The sequence below is a fragment of the Temnothorax americanus genome, unplaced genomic scaffold, assembly GCF_048541705.1.
Source record: "Temnothorax americanus isolate GAGA-0224 unplaced genomic scaffold, ASM4854170v1 Scaffold96, whole genome shotgun sequence".
Taxonomy (NCBI): domain Eukaryota; kingdom Metazoa; phylum Arthropoda; class Insecta; order Hymenoptera; family Formicidae; genus Temnothorax; species Temnothorax americanus.
In genome coordinates, this window is record NW_027509819.1 from 383,542 (window position 1) to 409,129 (window position 25,588).

Genomic DNA, 25,588 nt, shown 5'->3' on the forward strand with positions numbered 1-25,588 from the left:
TGTTGCCATTCTAATTTCATCTGAATACCACATTTTTCCTTCCCATATTTTCGGAATCTTAAACTTTTTCTTAAGTGCTACAGTATCCATTACACTTACTATACTATTAACAAATCTCTCCGCCCTTATACTTATATCTAGCTCTTGACCTTGCTCAGTTCTTTCTTCCATTATTCTAAGAAATTCATCTACATTAAATTTACTATAGTCCCTGCCTCTAAATTCTTTATATTTATTTCTCTTCTTATTCATATTAGATTCTACTTTTAGCCGTGCATGGTCCGTTATTTTCGGTTTCTCATTCACTTGTACCTTTATTTCTTTATTCGAAAAAATTAAATCTATCATCGTTCGACTATCTTTTGTAACTCTCGTTGGACAATCAACGTATTGCCTCATCCCTAGTGTTACGAGATTATGGAGTGGCAAACACAATGACAGGCGTTCTAGTTTGTTGCTCAGTAGACAAGGTTTATTGTAATAATTAATATCGTGGTATGTACAGATGGTTTCTATTTTGGTGGCTATAATATAAATACTTGCGGCGAGACCAGCGTGCGTGCTTCTTTCTGTGCTTGCACCAGGAGCGAGCGACAGGGCTAATCGCACAGTCATCACGGAGATGCTCGCGCACTCACAGCTACCAATAGAACTAATACATACTAGACCGATTGTCGGTAAGATGCCATAAGGCGTCAAGTTTAAAGTGTTTAAACTCAATACTCCCTCTCGCCTTCTGCCATCTTACAAAAGAAATATTTATATAAACAAAAAAAAACTTTCGGACATTCTTCCATGCGCTTAACATCTGTTCAACAAATTCCATAAGCTAATCTAAATTTATGAAACTTCTCTCTCGATAGAGATTTAGTGAGTGTATCCGCTAATTGGTTATCCGTCGACATATATTGTACGTCAATCTCTCTGTTCTTCTGCTTTTCACAAGTAAAGTAAAATTGCACTTCTACATGTTTAGTGCCCTTAATTGACTCGGGTGTCTTAACAATAGTTATTTGTTCTGGTTATCACAATAAACCACAGTTGGTTCCCTCTGAATATTATCAAGATTCTCTAGTAAACGTCTAAGCCAAATTATTTCTTTCGTGACCGAACAAAGAGCTATAAACTCTGCTTCCGTTGTTGACGTGGCAGTGACTGTCTGTCTCTTCGAGCTCCAGGCTACTGGACCTGAATTTACAAAACATATCCAACCAGTAGTACTGAGCTTCCTATCAATGTCACCTGCAAAATCTGCGTCACTGTACGCAATCAACGTCGTGTCTCGCGAACCACAGCTGAAATTAATTCCATAATTAGCAGTTCCCTTTAAATATTTCAACACTCTTTTTACAGCATTCCAATGCTCGATCTGTGGATTTTCCATAAATCTGCTTAAAAATCCTACAATGTACGCAATGTCTGGTCTTGATCCTACCATTAAATACATCAAAGAGCCTATCGCTTGCCTATATGGAAAAACTGTATTCTCTTTGGTACTCTGACCTACACTAGACATTTTAATTCCTGATTCAGCAGGAGTGGAGACGGGATTACAGTTTTCATGATTGAAACGTTTCAGAACTTCGTTAGCATAGGAATTTTGATGTATTTTTAGCTTTCTTCCATCTCGACTCCTCTCCATTTGCAAACCAACGAAAAACTCCGCTTTCGAAAATGTAATTTTAAATTCCTTGTGCAACGCGTTTAGAAAGTTATACATTTCAGACACATTCTTTCCGCAAAAGATTCCATCATCTACGTATACGCCTAAGTATAGTCCCTTTTCAGTTTTATATTCCACTGCTTGGACGCTTGCTTCAGTCCGTAAATGGCCTTGCAGAGCAGACATACCTCGTCACCGTCTTTCTCGCATCCAGTGGGTTGTTCCATGTAAATTGGCAAGTCTAGCTCTCCATGCAGAAAGGCCGTCTTGACATCAAATTGAAATATTTCCAAGTTGTATGTTGCTGCAATGGATAGCAGCATTTGAACTGAACTAAACCTAACTACTGGTGAGTAAGTCTCGTCATAGTCAATCCCTTGCCTTTGTGAATAACCCTTGGCCACTAATCTGGCTTTGTATTTTGCAACCTGGCCATCTTTCTTCAACTTCTTCTTGAACACCCAACGGTTTGAGATGACGTTGACATCTTTCGGTCTAGGGACTAGTGTCCATGTTTGATTCTCCATCAATGAGTCAAGCTCCAATTTGATTGCTTCACTCCACTTGTCCGAATCTTCAGCTCTTAAGGCTTCTTGAATCGTTATTGGCTCCGAACTCGCCATAAAGGTTTCAGCAACTATTGCTTGCTCGTATTCATCAGTGTCACTCGACCTTGAACCTTTTCTCGTCGGATATGGTGACCTCGGTATCGGAAGGCGTGGATTCTTGTACTTCCTCGGAGTCTGATCAGTCTCATCTACTGCTTTAGTTTCTCCTTTATCGGGGACTGTTAAAGTGATCTTCGGCAGGGCACTCTCTACGACCGTCTCTGGTTCTCCATCCTCGTAAAAAATGACGTCTCTTCGTATCAGTATCCTTTGGGCAGCTGGATCGTAGACTCTGTATCCCTTGTTTCCATCACTGTAACCAATCATCAGACATTTAACTGAGTTCATATCCCATTTGGTCCTCTGATCCTTTGGTACATGGATATAACAGTGACTTCCGAAGATTCTTAAGTGTTTTACGGACGGTTTCTCTCCAAACCATTTTTCAAAGGGCGTTAACCCACTCAGAGTTTCTGATGCCGTTCGATTCTTTAAGTAGATTGCCGTATTTGCAGCTTCGGCCCATAAATAGCGTGGAATGTCTCGACTGTACATCATTGACTTAGCCGATTCTACGACAGTTCTATTTTGGCGTTTAATGAATCCGTTCTGTTCCGGAGCTCTGGGTGTCGATGTTTCATGTTTGATACCTCTTTCACGTAGGAACTGTCTGACCTCTGCATTGCAGAACTCCAGGCCATTGTCAGTCCTGAGCTTCTTGATCTGATGCCCGTCGGCTCGTACTTCAGCATAAAACTGCTTCAAATTCTCCAGCACGTCAGTCTTACTCTTGAGAAAAAAGATGAAACAGTACCGCGAAAAGTCATCCTTCAACAGTAAAAAATAGCTTGCACCTCCCAAGGATGCTGTGCTCATTTTTCCACATAGATCCGCATGAAAAATCTCGCCTGGAACGGTCGATCTTCTGGCTGTTTTAGGAAATGATTGCCAATGTTGTTTCCCATACACACAGCCAGTGATCGGCAAAAATTCTGTTTTTAGTAATGATATCGGCGATTATTTTTAATTAATCAAAAATAAAAAATTTAAATGTTTTCAATTTTAATTAACAAAAAATTGGTAATTAATACCTAGAGTTTAATACCTAGTACCTAAGTCGTCTACAGACGATTCCGAGTCTCGACATCGAACTCGCGAAACTCATGTTCGACCGTTAGACGCCGTGCCGTCGTAAGCGGTGAGATCCCGACGACGGGCAGAGGCGCCGTACGGCAAACCGGGCTCGTGCGACGACCGGGTCTCCCGTTTAAGGGGGACCGGCCGCCTAGTAGTGTGTCACATTGTTTTGAGCCTTTTGACTCACGAGACTCCTAGAGATATCATTGCCACCTTTGACTAGAGAGGATATGGCCTTAGAGGCGTTTAGGCATAATCCCATGGATGGTAGCTTCGCACCACCGGCCGCTCGACCGAGTGCGTGAACCAAATGTCCGAACTTGCGGTTCCTCTCGTACTGAGCAGGATTACTATCGCAATGACTGGTCAATAAAATACTAAGCTCTAAATTTAAAATAATTATTAATTAATTGAAAATGTAACACTCTGTTTAAAAAATTAATAAATAATCAGAAATATATTGCTCATAATTTAAAAATTGGCAATTATATAAAATAAATTGTCAGTTTTTAAAAAAATTACATTTAGAAAAAAATATTTTTAATTTTTTAAAAAATTAGTAATTTTTAAAAAGTAAATTATTTGAGAACAATTAGTAGATAATTATTAGAAAATATATTACTAATTTTTTAGAAAATTAGCATTTATTAATTTGTAAAGTATTCGTTTTTAAAAGTACATTAGTTGCAGTAGAAATGAAACGATGACGTTAACTATACTAAATAATTTTTTCCTACTGAAAATTTGTGTCTTTTGGGAAAATTTGCAATTACTAGATAAACTATAATTTGACGATGGTCTCTTGCTCTCTCTTAAGGCCATCGCGCACAAAATTGCATAGGCTGCATAAACATAGCATAAAACCGCTGGACCGGCTGGACCAATCTTATGTAAATTAATATGGCGACTTTATACTGGATGCTCATTGGTTTAGCGGTCTTATGCTACGCTATACCTGCTTCCTACACTCATATCCGTCAAGAATAAATTACTGGCTTGTCAAAAAATAAAGTTACAATTTTGTAAAAAGTTAGTGTTTGGATTATTGAAAAGTTTGCAGTTGCGCTTTAAGCCAATTTTTGATGTTGAAAATGAAGGACGGATCAGCGCTGTAGCAGCAGCTTCACATCCTAAATTTAAATTGAACTGGCTCAATTGTTTAAGTCGCTCAGTGCAAGCAAATGTTATAGTAGCAATAAAAGAAGCACTTGCTTCTGTGTCGAGTAGAGTTGAAGATAAGAAAAAAGATGATAGTGTAGCTGAGGATGATTTTTTTGACTTTACATGTGATCATGATACACCTGATGTAGTCGAAACTTTTGGAGCCTCTGATGTAGAAGCAATTATTCAGAAATTTAGTACTGAAAGTAGGAATGATCTCGAATTACTTAATTTATATACTATTGTTAAGAAAGTTTTTCTCAAATTTAATACACCTTTACCATCTTCTGCACCAGTAGAAAGACTTTTTAGTTACGCTACAATGTTTAATTTAACTAAGTTTAATAAATTAACTAATGAGAATGTTGAATTAAGAGTAATTATAAAGTGTAATTCGAGTGTCGCTAAAAAAAATAGTATTATTTACTTAGAAAACACGTGATTCTCTTAAATAATTTGGGCTTAAATTATTTAAGGCTCCTGGGTACTCGTCGCGGCCATGTTGGAAAGTGAGAAGAAGTAAAAAATGACACGTTGAAAATTCTTGCGTAGTATTTCCAAATAAAAAGATATTTGCTTAAAATAACACTACAGATCACTTCAGCACACTTTAAAAATACGCCGAGTTGAGGTTAAGTCTACCCCTTTTCCTTGATAGTAATAAACAGCCGTAAAACGAATGTGATACGATGCAGGTTTGTGCGCAGGCCTAGATTTCGTATTATATTCATTTTACGGCTGTTTATTAATTGTCAAGGGAAAGGGGTAGACTTAACTTCAACTCGGCGTATTTTTAAAGTGTGCTGAAGTGATCTGTAGTGTTATTTTAAGCAAATATTTTTTTATTTGGAAATTCTACGTAAGAATTCTTAACGTGTCAATTCTCAACATTTCTCGCTTATTCTCCATTGGAGAGAGTTCTTATTTCTACCGCGACGGTACGTCGTCACCGTCAACGCGGAGTTCTCGGCTCAGGGACCAGGAGCCTTAAAGAGCATTACATCAATGAGAGATGATAAATAATCTTGATTGAAAACTTGAAGAATAAATACGCTGTATCTGCTGATACGTTTATACAATATTAATATGTAAGTAATAATTAATAAATTATTTTTGTAAGTTAAATATGTACACATTTATTACCGTGTTGACTGATTTAATAATAACTGTGTGATAACAAATATAATTTTTTAATCATTGACTTTGCTTTATTTAGTACTTCTGAATATAAAATTGAAACTTTAAATACATTCATATGGTATTTACAAAAAGTGTATGTATGTTATATGCACACTCAAAGGGAAGGAAAATTTAAGAACAACAGCTTATACTTATTAATATAATCTTATAAATATCGACTAGGTTAATTAATAGATATATTTTCTCACAAATCTTCACAATTATTTTTTTAGTTGTTCAAAGATTGTTGGCATTCTTAAAACAATTTTTCGCTTTATCATTAAGCCTGATCTACAATGTGCTCTTTGCTTTCTGTTTTTTACTCTTAACCTGTTTGCGACTATCCCGTATTTCGCAGTTGCGTCGCGTAACGCGATGTTTTTTGTTCTCTGTCGCCTAAGATAAAAATTGACGAACTTCAGAAGAGACAAGAAACATCACGTTACGCGACGGAATTGCAAAATACGGGATAGTCGCAAAAAGGTTAAGAGCAAAAAACAGAAAGCAAAGAGCACATTGTAGATCAGCCTTTAATGTGTAAAATAAGTGTAATCAAGAACTTTATGATGTTCCCTTTGTCTTGCCTAGTATCTCTGATTGTAATATTGTCAGTTACCTCATGTTCATGCTTGTTTTTGCCAAGACACCTTGTTTCAGAGTCAAGGATAAAAAATTATTTTTATTTAATTGTTAATTTTCTGAAAAATTAGAAAATATTTTTATTTAATTACTAATTTTTTGGAAAATATTAAAAAATATTTTTTTCCATTATTTTTTAGAAAATTAAAAATTATTTTTATTCAATTATTTATTTTTGAAAAATTAGTTATAATTCTCGATTTATTATTAAATTTTTTAAGAATTGAAAAATAATGTTACACATTAATAATTTTTGTAGAAATAATCTTTTTTTGAAATTATTTACAAATTGTTAGGTAAATAAAAATAAGTTGAAAAATATTTTTAATTTTTTTGGCACTTAATATTGTATTTTGGCTTATTAATGATTGCTTTGACATTAAAAAATAAATAATGAAAATTTTTTTTGCCGATCACTGCACACAGCCCTCACAGAAGGCATTGCCGCCATCCGTATCATTAAACTGCAGGTCTTCGACTGTTTTTCTGTCACGCATCTGTCTCAACATCTGATAATTCACGTGACCGAGACGTTCATGCCATATTTTCAGGGACTCGGACATCGCCAATTGGATCTCAGCAGCATGCAGTGGTCTCAGGTTAAATTTGTACAAGTTGTCATTTCTTATACCATCCATGATGAGCTGTTGATTCTTCTCAAACAGCACACGATTACCACCTTCCAAAAAAATGACTTTAATACCTCTCTCTGTCGTCTTGATGATCGAAAGCAAGTTCTTGCTGAGCTTGGGTACGTAAAGTACATTTGTTATAGTGTAAATGGCTGTTGTTCCATCTGCATAATTTACCCTGACGTCAATGTCGCCTCTCCCTCTGGCATCAATCTGCGTGCCATCTCCAATTTTAACTGTGTAGGTGTCCTCAGAATATTGCTTGAAATTCTTGAACCATTGCCTTCGAAACGACATATGTTCTGTCGCACCTGAGTCTGCATACCATGTATCTTCCGTCCTTGAATCGTTGTTTGAATCAACCATGAGAAGCTTGGCTGTATTGGCAGCTTGAATTCCATCTGACGATTTCGATTTAACAACCAATGACTCATTCGCTCCTTGCAGTGCCTTCTTCTTTTTCTCACATCCACGTGCCCAATGTCCAGGGATGTGACAAAAATTGCATTTGCCAGGCCTTCTAGTCGGCTTACCTTTATTCTGACCGTTCTTATCGTAGGCTGTTGCTGACTTTCTGGTTTTCTTGGCATTTGTAGCCAATGCCTCAGACGCTTGATTCTCACCTCGTGAACGCAAGTTTAACAGAATCTCTTCATTCACCAGATGATCAGTGAGTCTTTCAATGGTCTGATCTCTTCTAGGCACAGCATACCATGCAGTTCTAATATTGTCGTACTTCGCTGGTAGGCTTCCTAGAATCTTCGCAATCACTACTGAATCCTTTTGTTCCAGATCCATGTCTTTCAATCTCTGCGCCAAACCAGTCATTCTGGCTATGTAGTCAGCCATTTTCTCTTCTTCATCCATTTTACAATTAATGAATCTGTCCAGCAATACCTGCACAGACTGGTCGCTCTTCTCTGCGTGCACTGTCCGCAGTCGTGCCCACATTTGTACGGAGGTCGTGCAGTCGGTCATATATTTTAGCTGTTCCAATTCTAGACCTCGCATTAGAAAAGCCTGCGCCGCACGATTTTTCTCTAGCCAAGCCTCAGCGTTCACGCTCGGACAAGGTACCTCACCTAAAATATACGGCATTAGTTTATTGTCTGCCATATATATCTCCATTTGTCTCTTCCATAATTGATAGTTTTGAATATTAAACTTATGGATACTAAATGCCTTGAGCTCTGCCATTTCCATTCGTTAACGTATCTGGCTTGACACGTGCACTGGGCCCATAACCTGTTACGAGATTATAGAGTGGCAAACACAATGACAGGCGTTCTAATTTTTTGCTCAGTGGACAAGATTTATTGTAACAATTAGTATTGTGGTATGTACAGATGGTTTCTATTTTCGTGGCTATAATAGAAATACTTGCGGCGAGACGAGCGTGCGTGCTTCTTTCTGTGCTTGCACCGGGAGCTAGCAACCGAGCCTTCCGTACAGTCGTCACGCAGATGCACGCGCACTCACAGCTACCAATAGAACTAATATATACTAGACCGATTGTCGGTAAGATGCCATAAGGCGTCAGTTTAAAGTGTTTAAACTCAATACCTAGGTTTTGCATTACCGTTAATAATTTTTTTGTGTAAAATGAATCTACCATTATATCTATATTAAAGTCCCCTATCACTATACAGTCATACTTTATTATTAGATCTTCAACCGTATCTTCCAAAAATCTCACAAAATCGCCATTTGACGCACTCGGCGAATGATACACTACTGCTATCATACCTTTATGCAAATTCTTTCTTATTTCTACCACCACGCACCAACAATTTGACACTATCTTTTTCTTATCAATTATTTTAAATTTAATATCATCCCTAACATATATATATATATATATGGTAATTATGCAGTATAGGGGAAGCACCTCCGATGACCTTGACCTTGACATATGTTGTCAAGGTCACCCTCCTGAGTGACCTTCAGAAGGTTTTAGCCGTCGCTCGTTTTTTATTAAAAAGTTATAAACAAAAAAAGTTTCGAAAATATAGCAGTTATTTTAAGTACTGAGAGGCATAAACGACTAATATTACATTTTTCTTTAAAGCAGAGAATAATTTATTTCGCGAGAAAGTCGCTGCTTTACCGAAACACAACATTTAAAGCAGTAAATCGTACCTATGTAGGTTAGTGACGCGCTTTAAAAGTATTTAAGTGTTTAAAGCGCGTCAACTAACCTATATATGCACCTATATATGCTATACTTTCCAAACTTTTTTTGTTAATAACTTTTTAACGAATAGCGAGCGACGGCTAAAACTTTCTTAAGGTCACTCGTAGTCATGACCTTGACAACATATATCAAGGTCATTGAAATCGGTGAGGTCGCCAAACTTTTTTTTGTTAATAACTTTTTAATAAAAAACGAGCGACGGCTAAAACCTTCTGAAGGTCACTCAGGAGGGTGACCTTGACAACATATGTCAAGGTCAAGGTCATCGGAGGTGCCTCACCTATACTGCATAATTACCATATATATATATATATATAACAGTACTCCTCCTATGTTTCTATTTTCAGCATCACATCTAACTATACTATACCCCGGTACATTGACCTCACTATCCTCAATTTCTACAGTCAATCTAGTCTCGGATAACGCTAGAATCGCATAATTCACCCTCTTCATAATCTGATGAATTATCCTTCATAATCTGTTGAATTTCATCCTTATACGCCAAGAAGCTTTGCGCATTCGTATACCAGAGTAATTCCGCTTCTCCCTGTGGTTGCTATTTTGCATTTTCCCAGCCGGCTCTTTTTTCTCTTCCTCCAATACTTTCTTAAATGTCGGACATTCCGAATCTAGCACCTCGTGTTCAACATTTATCTTCAAGTTATACGTCTGATTCTTATAGGTACAGTTTACACACCTCTTCTTTGTCTTCTTGTTCTTTGTTTTCTGTCTCGTGCAATTCTTGGCAATATGGTAATAGCCCCAGCATTTAAAACATCTTCTAACACTAATATAATTAAATATAGGACACTTTCGCCATCCTAAATTTATTTTTCCTCTGCTTATTAGTGAATTATGAGTGCTTTCATCCACTTCAATTATTACGGATCCTTGTTCAGTATCCTTATTTTTTCTTCTTAATATTTTCTTTACTAGGTGCATACAGGATTCTTCGCCAATTCTATTCTGCTTCTTGATTGTATTTATCAGTTCATCATCTGTCTCATCTTTTAATTCTTTCATTGTTTTTACAAGACAATCTATTTTTCTATCCATATCCCCTGTTCCACTCGCGGCTACTACTTTATTCCCGCTGCTTGTCGCCGGACTCATTTTTGCTGGTCCCGTTGTTCCGAGCGTTGTTCTTCCTGCTGCTGCCACTGCTTTATTTATATCAGCTACTTTATCACCATCACTAATAATGAACTTCTCGAATGGGCCAGTACACGACACCAATTCGCGGTTTTTAACATAAATTTTGTGCTTAGATACACATCCTGGATGGAAGAAAAGCTTAGCGCAGGATTTGAATGCGATTACCTCAGTTTTGATCGACTTCTTACATGCCGAGCATCGATACTCGGCGTATTCCTCATTCATTCCGCTAATATCGTCAGAGACAGTTAATTGACTCGTCACCTTCACACGTCACTTTCACACGTCAGCGTTTTATGTTCGCCGCCGATGTCTACCTGTCGTACGAGGCTTTGATGACCTCTATACGAAATGCAGTTCTCGTGCCTATGTATCAGCATATTCCGGCTAGATAACTCATGGCTAACCCCGGTCTATGCAGATATTCTTTACACAACTTTTTAACACTCTCTCTTACTTCTAAACCACTCAAAAATTAACACTTTTACGGAGCGATGTTTCACACGTCTGCTTTTGCTGAGAAAGAGAGAGAGAGAGAGAGAGAGAGAGAGAGAGAGAGAGAGAGAGAAGGAACAGTACACACGTAGGCTACCGCCTCTCCCCCGCAAGCGGGGAGGTGGGGGTAAACTTCGGTTCGTGTGAAAAGTTAAGAACCCGTTTTTTCTTCTTTCGTCGCTTCGTATAAAATACTGCATTGTGTAAAAATATTTAATATCTGTAACAGAAATAATTTATTAGAGAATAGTTAGGATAGTGAAAAGTGGCACCTCGTGACACCTCGTTTTGCGTGGAAAGTGTACGCGTGGAGTCAGTAGGTTCCCCCCCCCCTGGGCTCCACTACTGTTAAACTAGACACATAGTGTGCCTTGCAAAGTACATGCGTGAACTTTCCACACGTGGTAAATTGCAAACTCTATATATAATAATACCATACAACAATATTGCTATTATTACATTTAAAAATCGATATCTCAAAAACTATGCATCGTAGCGCATTGTGGTTCGCGGCATTCCTTTTCTCAGCAAAAGACCTATCAAATACACCTATCAGATTGAGGGGCCCCGGAAATAACATTATCCCTGATTCGGCCAAAAAAAAATATTTGTTTACAAAATGGCGGCATGCTAAATGTTGATTGTCGATTTTTCCTACGTTTTTTCCCTTCAGCGAGTTACATAAAAAAATTATTTTGATTCAATTCTGCTACGTCCCCTCACAACAGTCATACAGATTAAGAATATGTTTGGTTTCTTTCAGATACATACAATGTCCGAAACAGTGGTTGTCAATCAGGAGTTTTTTCCGCACATTATTGTGCCCGAATGTACAAAGTCACATGTTAAATTTTTTTTTACATACATGTTTTCAAAGCAACAATAAATATGTGTACAAAATTTTAGAACAAAACTTGAATATTTTTAAAATTCTATCATAAAAAATCATCTCCAAAACAGTACGGATGCGTGGATACAGAGCGTTTTGTAATTAATTTTGGGAATTAATTTTTTAAAACATAACTTTATCACATATTGTAAAATTTGTAGAAAAATGACCTTTTATTTGGTCCAGATAAAAAATTTTGAAATTTAAAAAAAATGTTAAGTAGTGGGGGTATTTTAAGAAATTAAAATTTGTTCTTTGTTACTGTTTTAACATACTTTTAAAACCATTTAATTTCCATTTTGGAAAATGTTTCTATCTTGTATAATTTCCAAGATATTCGAAAAAGAAAAACCGATTTTTTTTTAAGAGTCGTTTTATCCCCTAAACATGCGTATGGTGTTGTGAGCGCACAACGGATTAAGGAGTAATTGCACTTGGTAACACCAAGGGCTGGATTACTTGGTAATCCGACCCTAGCGACAAGTCGAATCTGACATCCGCTGAAAAATATGACGATTGCATCGCACAACTCGGGGCCAACCGAAAACACTGACGCAAAGGTCGGCGCAAGGCGTTGACCGCGGTAGGTTAGCTACCTCGGTTAGCAACGGCACGCGACTACAACAGCTGGATAAATATCGCCGAATGGAACAATCGGCGGGTCAGTCAAAAATCAGATTCGGAACAAGTACGTGCGTCAACATATTATAACTCGTTAAGAACTTCAGTCGTTTTCGGGAATAACGCGATTATCGGATTGTAAATAAAGGAACACTTGTAAATTTGGGCAAGACAAATATATTCAACTAATTGTTTGATACATCGCGACGAGTTTGCTTCTTCGACCCAAAATCTTTGAATCCTGTGCCGGAACTATCCCTGTTACGGCACAACAATTGGTAGCAGCGGTGGGATTTCGGCAATCGGAGAACGAAGGAGCGAATAAGTGAGAGTGGTGAAACCAGCCCTAACGGAAGCACCCGGTAACGGCCCGCGCCAGAGGAAGGAACCACCCGGTAGCGGCCCACGAGTATCAGCGACACCGAAGAAGGCGCCGACCTACCACAACGGTGACTCGCCAGCCAAGCAGCCAGGCAACAAAGCAGCGGCCAACGACCAGCGCAGTAACGAGCAACATGCGGCTACTAATGTAAGTCGAAAATGAAACATTGTAAAGCGTATTAAAGCAATAAAAATCAGAGGACGGAATCACGTCCCGCTGAGCGAAATCGAGCTTGCACGAAATAGATGTTGGACGACTTATCCCGACATCCCCCTGTCAGTAACGCGTATTTCGTCCTTAGCAACCGAGCGCGCCGAGCTATTGAGCATAGCCGTCAAAGCCCCTTTTGCGCCGCAAGACACACCGATAGCGAAGCATTAGACCGCGTGCGACGGAATTTAAACTCGCGATTTACAGACGATAACACGCCGGTGCTAGAACTGCACCTGAACGTCGTTATAGAGTGAGAATTTTCGTTCGATGAAATAGACGCAAGTTTAGACGTCAGACGTCGCTGACAGTACGAATAGCAGACTCTCTCATCAAAGAAAATATTCCCTCACGTCATACGACAGCAGCATATTCGATCCTATATAGCAAAGATTCCGCGGAGGACATTATGAGCCAGCAAGGAAGAGCGGCTCTGATTAATACGCTCCGCGACGAAACTAGAGATATGCCGGTGACACCCGAGCAGGTCCACGCGGAGATAGCGCAACTCAACAGGCGACCGTCCGAAATTGACCAAAGCCGAGCCCCTGAGCCGGCGTGAGCAGGTCCAGGAGCACGGGACTCCGTACTCAATGACATCCTGAACGTCATGCGCGACATGCAGGACCGCATAAACCGTACAGAGGCCGCGGAATTCGAGCGCTCTGTCAAGCTCCTCCGCGCAATGCGCGATGTGCAGGAGTAGCTCAAGTGACAGGTAAACCAGATAAGAATTTTAATTTAGACCTGGTCACTCTCTTGATGCGAGAAGCAACTAAAGGGAAACTAAATTTTCTGTTTGATTTTGGAGTCGCCATCACCTTCATAAAGGTAGGAAAATCAAAAAATAATACTAAAATACGATAAAGGAAAATAGCGCTAACCGGCGTAACTGGACATCAAATGTACACCCTCGGAAAAATACGAGCCATAATACTCGTAGGCAAGGAAACAATACGGCATACGATGTACATACGTAGTACGAGACGATTTCCCGATGGACTACGAATACAATCTGAGAATCGACTTTCTGAAAAAACATCGGACCGTTCCCAATCACGCCGAAAATCGATTAAAAATTGGTACCGCGACGTTTAAAGTACAGCCGTATCAAAAGTTTACCTTACCGCCGCGCAGCAAAACAATAATATCCGCGATAACCAATACTAATAGAGTAGGTATCGTAAAGGGTAAAGAGATAATTCCGGGAGTTTTCATCGGTAATTGTATGGTAAAACCGATAGATTTTCTCTGTCCAATAAGCGTAGTAAACGTAATGGAGAAGCCCGTCGAAATAATCACGCCGCATGTAACTCTAGAAAAGGCACCGGTGACTGACACGGCCGACATACTCACGTTACAGCCAACAGAAGAGCGCAAATCAATCACCGAGCGACGCAAAAAATTGCGCCGTAAATTAAGAATGAGTCATTTAAATAACGAAGAAAGAAAAACGTTAGAACAAATATGCGTTGATTATTGCAATGTATTCCATTTAGAAGACGACAAGCTAACGTGTACCCCGGCGATGAAACATGAGATCCCAACGCGAGCAGATGCGCGTCGGTAAACGTCCGACCTTATCGCCTGCCAGAAAAGCATAAGGAGGAAATAAATCGACAAATTAACAAAATGCTAGAGGATGGAATTATCTGCCCTAATACGAGCCTGTGGAATTCGCCAATATTTTTAATACTTAAAAAATCTGACGCTTCAGGAAAAATGAAATTTCGAATCGTAATAGATTTCCATAAGCTCAATTTTCTTACAATTGGAGACTCATTCCTATTGCCAAAATATTGCAGAAATACATGATAAATTAGGAAAAGCAAAATATTTTACAACCTTAGACCTTGCATCCGGTTACCATCAGATACCGATGCAAGAGAAAGATAAAAAGAAGACAGCATCTTTCACACCTAATGGACACTACGAATTTAACCGAATGCCTTTCCCAGCGAGAAATGACCCATCGATTCGACGTCTGATTAACGTCGAAAACGTATATCGAAAAGTAATTGAAATATTCATCGATCTCGATTGAAATGTGGTACCACTTTCGATGACTTTTTAATTCAGAATAAATCGATTTCGACTCGATATTGATTATTATTTCCTCATTGCAGATATGGGCCGATTCACCGTCTCCGATTAACATGATGCTCCGATTAAACTCTTCGGCTCTTTCTAAGGGTGGGAGATCCATAGACTTGCAAGTTGCAAGGAGAAGACGGATAAATGATGAGGGGGATTATTTAAAAATAGGAGAATATCTCTTGGAGATTGAGAAAAGGTTTCCTCAATGTATTTGACTAAATAAGAGGCTTTACTACAGTACAATCCGCAATTAAATATTACATAGTTAATATTTTGCATTGGATTTTGTTGCAAGGGCAGCGTTCGGCTGATGACAAAGAACAAGACGTCTGTCGTAGCGTAGACATAAAGTAAAGCATACATTAGTAGGTAAGCTATGGGCTTTCTACCCTTGGGTAGGATCTGAGGGGGGGTGAGGGGCGGGGCGGGGGAGGTACCGCGGGGGAGGAGGAGGGAGTACCGCGGGGAGGGGGTACCGCGTTTTCCGGCGTCGCGGGGAAGGAGGAGGGGAGTACCGCGTTTTACGGCGTTGCGGGGTGAGGGGGAGGAGGGTACCGCGTTGTCGGACGTCGCGGAGGAGGGAGAGGGGGTACCGCGTTTTCGGGCACCACGGGGGAGGGGTCTGCGGGATGAGGGGAACCGCGTTCGCGTTTTCGCAGCGCCGCGGAGTCCGCGTGCAACGGCCGCGCCGGTCCGCGTGATGTCACATGGCACGCTCGCGTTATCTCTCCTTCGCGTGACGTCACACGCTCGCGCTCGGGTTATCTCCCCCGTTCGCGCTTCTTCTCGCTCCCGACTCCCGGCCCCCGTTTGCGTTATCTCTCTCTCCCCCGTTTGCATTATCTCTCGCGCTCCCATCGCCCATTATAGTTAGATTATTTTTTATATTGTTATAAGCGATTTCTTTTTATTGGAAATAAGAGGAAGAATATTTAATAATTTGTATGAGACAGATGAGAAAACGTGTAATGATCGCGCGATGAGTGCAGCACGCGCAATCTTATCAAGAGTTCTGTAATTCTAAACCGCTGACGGTGGACAAAATAACGGTAGACAGAAGAAAAGATAATTTTAGATACAGTGATATGCATTTTAATATACATTTATTTCTCATGTAATACATCGTGTACGATATTATCTGCAGCATACGCTAACAGTTTACAACCAATAATTGAATTTTTATCATAAAATTCATCCAAGATTCTAACTGCATTACATTTATCGGTGATACAATTTTGACGTAAAATGGTTACAAATTGTTTAAATTTTCCACTTACGCCATGAACATTTTGGCATAGTTGAAAATACACTTTCTCGACGCAATGTTCTAGTTCGAACAGGAAGAGTACGGTTGACGGTTTCATGTACAAGCTGGTGTCGCACGATGTCGATCAATTTTACAATATCTGCGTCACGTATTTTAACGAGTTCCAGATCTTGAGACGCTAGCGATGATGGCGCCGATGACTGCACGAATCACTGAATTTCTGCACGTTTTTTGATAAATGTCACCCACGTTGCATGAAGCAGAAATATCCGATTGCCTCGTTTATCGCCGATTAAGTATATTAACAGAGGACATAGGTCCCGCGTTGATTCCAACACACACACACACACACACATACACACACACACACACACACACACACACACACACACACATCCAAAATTTATATGTTGTCGATATCAAGGCAAATCTCCTTCCCAAAATACGGCGTATAACAAGGTTTATCAAAACTGAAAAAATACAATTATGTTTATAAAAGTTTTTTTTGGACAAGTATATACGAAAATTAGCGGTACTTACTCATTGTGCTGTTTCGCGCACGTTTCATCCTGAATCGAAACGTAGTAGTTCGCACCGTGAGTGTTTATCGTACACTGAGAAAAAAGTTTCTTTGGACCAAATAAGGCTCGTTAACAGATAATAAATGGCATGGTTGGATACGGCGAATCGAATATTTTGTTGAATCAATGCAATCGTTGGTTTGTGATAATAGTGAATATTCTGTTGCCCCAAATTAATGTACTTTAATAGTTAATGAATCTGATTTTGGCACAAACAAATATCTTTTTGCATCATTTGAATAATTTTTAATAGTTAAGAAATATAATTTTGGCACAAAAGTATATTTTGTTACATTAACGGAAGATTTATTATTAGGTAAGGAATTCGAATTTAGCACAAAATAATATCAATTAAATATTTTTTAATAGTAAATAATTTTATTTTGCTGAAAATCCGCGTCGACGTTTGTAATTATATATTATATATATATATATATATATATATATATATATATATAATATATAATTACAATACATATATGTATATATATATGTATATATATATATGGTGGGGTTAAAGCCATAGTGGTGTAAGTCACTTTTTTTAACCTATCGAGTTAAGTTCATAGATGCAGTCTACACATGCAGATATGTTGGAAAAAGAAGAAAAAAAAGTTGTCAAAAAAGTTGACTTATACCACTATTACCACTATAGCTTTAACCCTCCCATATATATATATATATATATATATATATAGGTTATGTCAGAGGCCCTGCTAGTGAGCACGCCCTGACTGGCAAACTAGAGAACGCTGGAGAAACCCTGCCGAGTTGTCCTAGTTATAGGAGTCGATGTTGAATCTTAATTACGCGAATGGATACTGACGATGCGCCGCGTAGCGGGCGCGAACCGAACGCAGCATTACGCGCCACGGAACCGAGCACGAAACAAAGCAAGATTTCTTATCTATTAAGAAATATATATAGAGTTGGCTCAACAAATCGCATATGTTTTACTCAAAAGAACAAACTTTATTTGATCCAACATCTACACATTTGTATGAAATAAATCATGTATCAAACTCTTGACTGCGCGCGCTAGAATCCTCGTAGACTATTTATACATACAAAAATGCAAATCTTGCAAATAGCGCCAATGTACGGCTGCTGCATGGTGACCACTACCACAATCCACATATATGTTAAATGTGATATCTTTGTCAAGAACATTCGTGATGAAATCACCTCATCGGGCAATAGCATTAAATATGATTTTTTTTCAAGAGCATAGGTGTCTCGCGATAATTTTGTCGAACACGTGCAAAACTGCAAATTTTGCAATTTCGCATAAGTAAATGGAGCGTTATTGTTTTCAAGAACACGTCGCGACGTGTCTCGCGATGATTTCATCGAACACGTGCAAAACTGCAAATTTTGCAATGTCGCATAAGTCAATGGCGCGATATCGTTTTCAAGAACATGTCGCGACGTGTCTCGCGATGATCTCATCGAACACGTGCAAAATTGCACATCATAGATTTTTCGGAAGGCGCATCCGTATGGATGTTGAAATCACGGTGAAATAAGATATGATAAAAAAGCAAACGATGCATCATTAGTAGAATATAAAATGAATAATTTGGGGAATACGCTCAATAGTCGAGAATTGGAAGTTGTGAGTGCAACAAATGGCGTTAGCAAGAGGATCGTGCAATAACATGGAGCAAGAGTTGTTGGAGCAATCCACCCTTTTAAATTCGAGGGAAGATTTTGCCGCGTGGGAGCAACGATGCGACGAGTTTATCGAATCGTTGGAAGAACAAAGCCGAATTAAACGGCCACTATTATCGATCAATCTTAAACAGTCATTGATCGGTCTCAAACAATCGTTGGTCGCTTGTATTGCAAGACTCGAAGGTCTGAAAGACTTGGTACGTCAACGTTTCGTGCATGTGGGTGCAGGATACAGTGCGAGTGAGACAAGACTCAGATGGCGCGAGATAGATACGGCTTTTGAAAGCCGCATACTGACTGGTGCGGTAAAAAATTCCAAACACATCGACCCTCGTCAATTTCTCAAAAATGCAGGAGAAATTGTACTCATTCATGTGCGGAACGTCATGCAACAACATGACAATGTAAAAATAAACAATGTTTAATGGCGAATTTGTTGCGGGCGACAAACGCGCGAATAAAAGTATCGCAATGAGAAACTATGAACTCTTTCGTGAGTCCGATCTGTGTGAGTGGTACAAGCGACACGTCATCGAGCCTACCTTAACAAAGCTGGAAAAATTCCAGGAACGTGATAGCGGATGGGCGTTGTCGCGTATACTCAATTTGACTGTTAATGTAAACAAATATAATCCATTGCACGCGGGGTGTTTTGTGGAAATACCGCGAAAAATTAAAAAGAAGAAGGCGATGATAAACGTGCAATCAAGGGACAATGCATGTTTCGCATGGTTAGTGGTGGCTGCTCTGCATCCAGCCGAGAGACATGCAGAACGAGATTTGTCGTATCCACATTACACGTCGGTGCTAAATCTTACAAACATTGAGTTTCCAATGACGTTTGTTGTAATGCGAAAGCCGAGTCGGCCTCATTGCGACATTGGGCTGTCAGCGCAAGAGTTCCGGCTATTGCCAAAAATATCTTAGGTGGCATTCCGGGCTTCACCAGGTCGCCAGGCAACTGACCTGAGCCCGGAAGCAAAAGCTGACAGCCGAGTCAGCAACGAGGAAGCGACACCGCACGTTAAAAGGCCCGCCCTTTCGAGAAGCGGCGGGCAGTTTCCACCGAGAGCACGAAGCGCGTTATTATGTGTATCGTATCTTTAACCCGCAAGTCAGGGTTGTGTAAGAAGTGAACCAAATGTAATCAGAACCAGCCGTTTATTAAACGCCACTGTTGCAACCAATCTGGTCAGAGAGTGTTTCTTTCGCCTTTCTGCGGATCCGAACAAACCCGGTGCTGGCCCTGAACTCCCATTCAAGGCGCAGCACGATAAAATTGGTGGCAGCAGTGGGATCTGCTAACCGGCCGAAAGGACATCCTGTCACAGGTTTGCCTACAAAACGGGAACAAAACAATAAACACGCTTCCCAGAGTGAATCAACGGTAGCAGTCGCCGAGCGTCACATATCAGCGACACCGAAGACGGCTCCGACCTACCGCACAATGAGGCAGCGCGGTACCGAGCAGCGAAGCCGCGAAGCAGCGTGGCGCGGAGCAGCGAGGCAGCGAAACGGCCGGGCCCAGCGGGACAGCGTAGCAGCGGACGACGACTCAGCAGAAAGAAGACACCATGCGCACCGCGTCATTAATGTAAGTCCGTTCCAACTTATAATAGCTGTGCGAGAAATAGGGAAACGGACCGCGAGCGCCGAAACCAACTCCGCGAGTACAGGAGATACACCCGCAAGCGCCGAAAATACACTTCGCAATTACAGGAGATACTACCGCGAGCGCCGAAAGACAAACTTCGCGATTACAGAAATTATAACCGCGAGCGCCAAACGAAAACTTCGCGATTACAGGAGATATAAGCGTGAGCGCCGATAGATGTCGGACGACTTGTCCCGGCATCCCCCCGTCAGCAACGCGTCTTTCGTACTCAGCGAGCGCGCGCAACAAGCGATCGAAAACAGCATTCGGAACAGTCTTCGCGCCGCACGACGTACGGACAACGAATCCCTAGACCGCGTGCGACAAAACTTAGACGCGCAACTGGCCGACGATAACACGCCAGAGCTCGAGTTGCACTCCAACGTCATAATAAAACGAAAATTCGAGTTTTTAGACGCGAGTCTCTGTAACGCGAACAAAAACCTGCGAGATAATATATCTAACCAAAGCGGTGACGAACACGGTGACGATCACGACAGTGACGCACACAGACTGCCCCCGACCGAAGGTGACGCACGATCGGACACCTCGGCCGATACACAAAGCGAAAACTCCGGAAAAGGAGAATTCTCCTTGACTTCATACGATAGCGAAGTATTCGATCCGACCGAAGAGGATTACACTCCTCGAGCCAGCAAGATGAGCCAACAACGAGCTGCCGCTGACATTGCGCCGCGTGAGGACATATCACTTGCGCAGATTAACGCAGAGATAGAGCGGCTCAGGCCCGCGACGAACGAGCGACCGTCCGAAAACGACCAAAGTCGAGCCCCTGAGCCGACGCGAGTAGAGTCGGGAGCGCAGGACTCCGTGCTCAACGACATTTAAATATGATGCGCGACATGCAAGACCGCATGAACCGCGCAGAGGGCGCAGAATTCGACCGCTCCGTCGAAGTCCTTCGCGCAATCCGCGAAATATAGGACCGTGTAGGCCGGCTAGAATCCACCACCTACGATCGCTCCGACGCACGAGACCGCCGCGTACGCAGCCAGGGTCCGTTAGACGTCACATACGGGCGAACGCATAGCGACATCCGAAACCAACCGGGACACAACATCGGGTTCCTCAGCCTGAAGGAAGCCCGGACTATGATTCCCGAAATAAACGGAGAGTCCCGCAAACGCGTCCGCGAATTCATAAGCGCAAGCACGTACGCAATGAAAAATATTCAGCCCGCAGATGAAGCAATGCTGCTAGAAGCAATCTTATGCACAAAATTCAAGGACAAAACAATGACGGAGTTCGACACGCGCGACATTCGCAACTTCGAACAGTTGAAGCGCGAGCTAGAGTCAGAATATCTGGGCAAGCGCGGCATAACCCACCTGCAATTAGACTTCAACTCCCTAAGGCAGAAACCGGGAGAAAGCGCGCAGGAATTCGGGCGACGCGTAGAAAAATTAGCACGCGAATTATACGATGCCATGGAGGAAGGCCAAGGGCACTCCCAAGAACAGCAGAAGGCAATTCTTGACAGCATCAAGATGCAAGCATTGCACAATTTCTAAATAGGACTGCACGACGACATAAAGATGCTGGTCCAAGCGCAACGGTATCAAAGCCTACAAGAGGCGATAACCGGCGTCAGCGCCGAGGAGAAGGTTAGAGGCCCCTCCCCGTGGAACGGACAACCGGAAACCGGTAAACCGAAACCGATTTAATCCGGAAAACGTGCGAAATGCGGGAAACGCGACCGTGCAATGCCACAAATGTGGAAAGACCGGCCATTACGGCCATTACATGCCGGTGAATGACTCCGCCGACGTTCTCACGTTACACGCGACCGAAGAACGCGAACCCATTACCGCGCGACGCGAGAAATTACGCGAGCAACTACAACTCGATCACCTAAGTAAGGAAGAGCGCGAAGCGGTAGAACAAATCTGCGACGATTACTGCGATGTGTTCTATTTAGAAGACGACAAACTGAGCTCGACTACAGCAATAGAGCATGAAATAAATACGCGACCCGATAGCGCGCCGGTGAACGTGAAACCGTATCAGTTACCCGAGAAGCATAAGGCCGAAGTAAAGAAACAGATTCAGAAAATGCTGGACGACGGAATAATTCGCCCCAGCGCAAGCAATGGAACGCGCCTATAATAGTGGTTGCCAAAAAACCTGACGCGTCCGGTAAAATAAGATTTTGAGTCGTGATAGACTTTCGAAAGGTAAACGACCTAACCATGGGAGATTCGTTCCCCATGCCGAATATTACCAACATACTCGACTAATTAGGCAACGCGAAGTATTTTACGGTGCTAGATCTAGCATCGGGATACTATCAAATCCCGATGCACGAGGACCACAAGAGCAAGATGGCATTCTCCACCCCGGACGGACATTTCGAGTTTAACCGAATGCCGTTCGGATTAAAAAACGCGCCAGCAGCATTTCAGAGGCTAATGTACGCGGTACTAGCCGGATTGTTAGGCCTAAAAGTGTTTCGTATACATCGATGATATCGTAATTTACGGAGCATCTCTAAAAGAGCATCTCACACGCCTAATCGCGGTATTAATCAGACTCCACAAATTTAATCTGAAGCTACAGCCGAATAAATGTGCGTTCTTACGAAAAGAGGTAATCTATCTTGGGCACGTGATTTCCGAGGGAGGAATATCCCCGGACCCGTCGAAGCTGCGAGCGGTAAAAGAATTTCCGACCCCGAGAAAAGTGAAGGATATACAATCCTTCATCGGTCTAGCTGGGTACTACCGCAAATTCATAGAAAATTTTTTAAAGATAGCAAAGCTTTTAACACGGCTTACGAAGAAAGGCGAAAAATTTAATTGGTCAGTAGAACAGCAAAACGCGTTTGACCTATTAAAAGAGAAATTAACGACGGCGCCCGTATTGAATTACCCTGATTTCGACAAGGAATTCTTAGTGACGACGGACGCATCAGATTACGCCATCGGAGCCGTGCTGTCACAAGGGCCAGGAGGCCAAGACCGACCGATCGTTTACAACAGCAGAGTACTATGCAAAGCGGAACAGAATTACAACACAACCGAAAAGGAATTTTTAGCGATTGTGTGGGCGGTCAAACATTTCCGTCCATACTTATACGGAATTAAGTTCAAAATAATAACCGATCATGTTAGAAATACGGAGATGTCAATAACTTTTGCGGACGCGCGACGCACCGAGTTCCGCTCACGCTAGCATCACGTGACAAGAAGGCGAGTGGAGGGGATGCGCAAGCACGAACGTGCAAAGAGACGATCCCGGCCATTTTCGACTATTCGGTCAAAAGTGAAACAGTTCGAGTCACGCACCGGGCATTCTGCCACGAGAATCTTTTATCGGGAACATGTTCAAGTTCCGTTTAATACTTATCGCTTATACCGTATTAATTATTCAAAGTATATTATTGCCCCTGTCGTTGCTAGTGTCGTTTTCAATGCTAATGTCGTCTTGAACGCTCGTGTTGTATTAATCGCTCATGTTGTAATGTATTTCGGTGCCGTGAATTCACACACGAGTCCGTAAAACCCAGTTATCATTCGAATCACGAATAAACGTTATCAAACACGTAAAAGAAGAAAGAAGAACGACGTATATTCCGGGCTCAGCCAAGCCTTTAACGATGGGCATTCGAGCGATATATATATTGGAAATCAAGAGCGGCCATCAGTAACTTCGTTCTTCTCACGCATCGAGACGGAATAGCCGCCATTATCCTTATTATCTGGCTTGCTTACAGCGAATGAGTTTCCCACTCTCAGTGGATGATTTTCCACATAAATAAATGTCGGATTATCTATAAATAATTGGTGGATGCTGCAGATTCCACGATAAGGTAACATTTGGATTTATAATATCAACTATTCGGTTCTTTTATCAGATATCTCCCTGATGAAAGTGATACTTTACAAGTGAGCACGTGCTAATTCAAATATTCGGTTACAGGATATAACGTTCTTTTCTTATGATTATCCTCAAAGAAGGATTTTCATGATTAATTCTGATTAATAAGCAAAGGAGATAAATTCTTATCTTGGAACGTAAATTCAGCGGAATTCCAATTAATACTTCTTATTGATGCGCATACAAGGATTAAAGTTATCCTGAAGTTATATTCCTTGTGTTTCATATATATTAAAGACTTATATTTTGTTTACTTTATAAAACTCTCTCGCGCTTACTGTATATAACGAACGTTATGTTAATTCGATATATGATTACTGTTTAAGATAATACATTAACTACTCGATACTTTCTAAAAAATATTATAAATTGATTAACGACTTATAACAATTCTAAACTGTGCGAACGAATAAGTTCTTTGCTCAATTACGTTATGTAAAATTACTATTGCGATCTTTCCGTATTTCTTTCGATCAATTATAAGGATATATGCTTCAAATATTCACTGCCTTTAGTAACGTATATGGAATAATTATATTTACTAATTGCAAGAAAGAAGTTTCAAAATCCATCAAAAGGACATTTACCAATAGACAGTTAACATATAACATTATCTAATTAGTTCCTGCATAATTCTTTCATTTATAATACTTCTCATTTTGAGATTTAATGTATTCAGAAATCTTTGGTTTCCTTATTTCATATTCGTTATCTTAACATGTATTAATTGTGTTATTCTTTTTATATGTGCCTTGTATTCATTATAATTGATGTGTTTGCCTCAAAGATATTCCCTTGCAAAAGTTCTACAAAAGAAAGAGATCATTTATTCCATTTTAATTATTAAGAATATTTAATACATTGAATATTTGTTCATAGTTCTCATACTTTATCCTTGATTTTATTTTGAAACATTTTGTAAAAAGATCTCAGACTTAATTTATTATTGGTAATAAGGTTCTGTTAAACGAAGGGAATATGTTCTTTAAAATGTTTTGTATTGAAATAACATATTGATGATTACATTTATGTATCTCGACCAAACGATACAATTAATCGTCTTACGAACTCATTAAATCAACGATTCTGTTTCTTAATTCGAACATCGTTTCTCCTTCTCCACCATTTTTAGCTCACGCAGCATACGAGGCGTGTACAGATCACAAGCCACTGATTTGGCTATTCAATGTAACCGACCCCGGCTCCAGACTAATAAGATGGAAACTCAAACTAGAAGAATACGATTACGAGATCGTACACAAAGTCAGAAAAAATAATGTGAACGCCGCGGCGTTGACGCGTTAAGCCGAAACCCGATAGCGGAGGCATCAGCGATAAACGCAACGCAGCAAGAAGACGACGCCCAGAGAGAATATTCGGAAGAGGAAAAGCAGCAAATAATGTACGAATACCACGACTCGCCTACAGGAGGACACCAAGGAGTCACGCG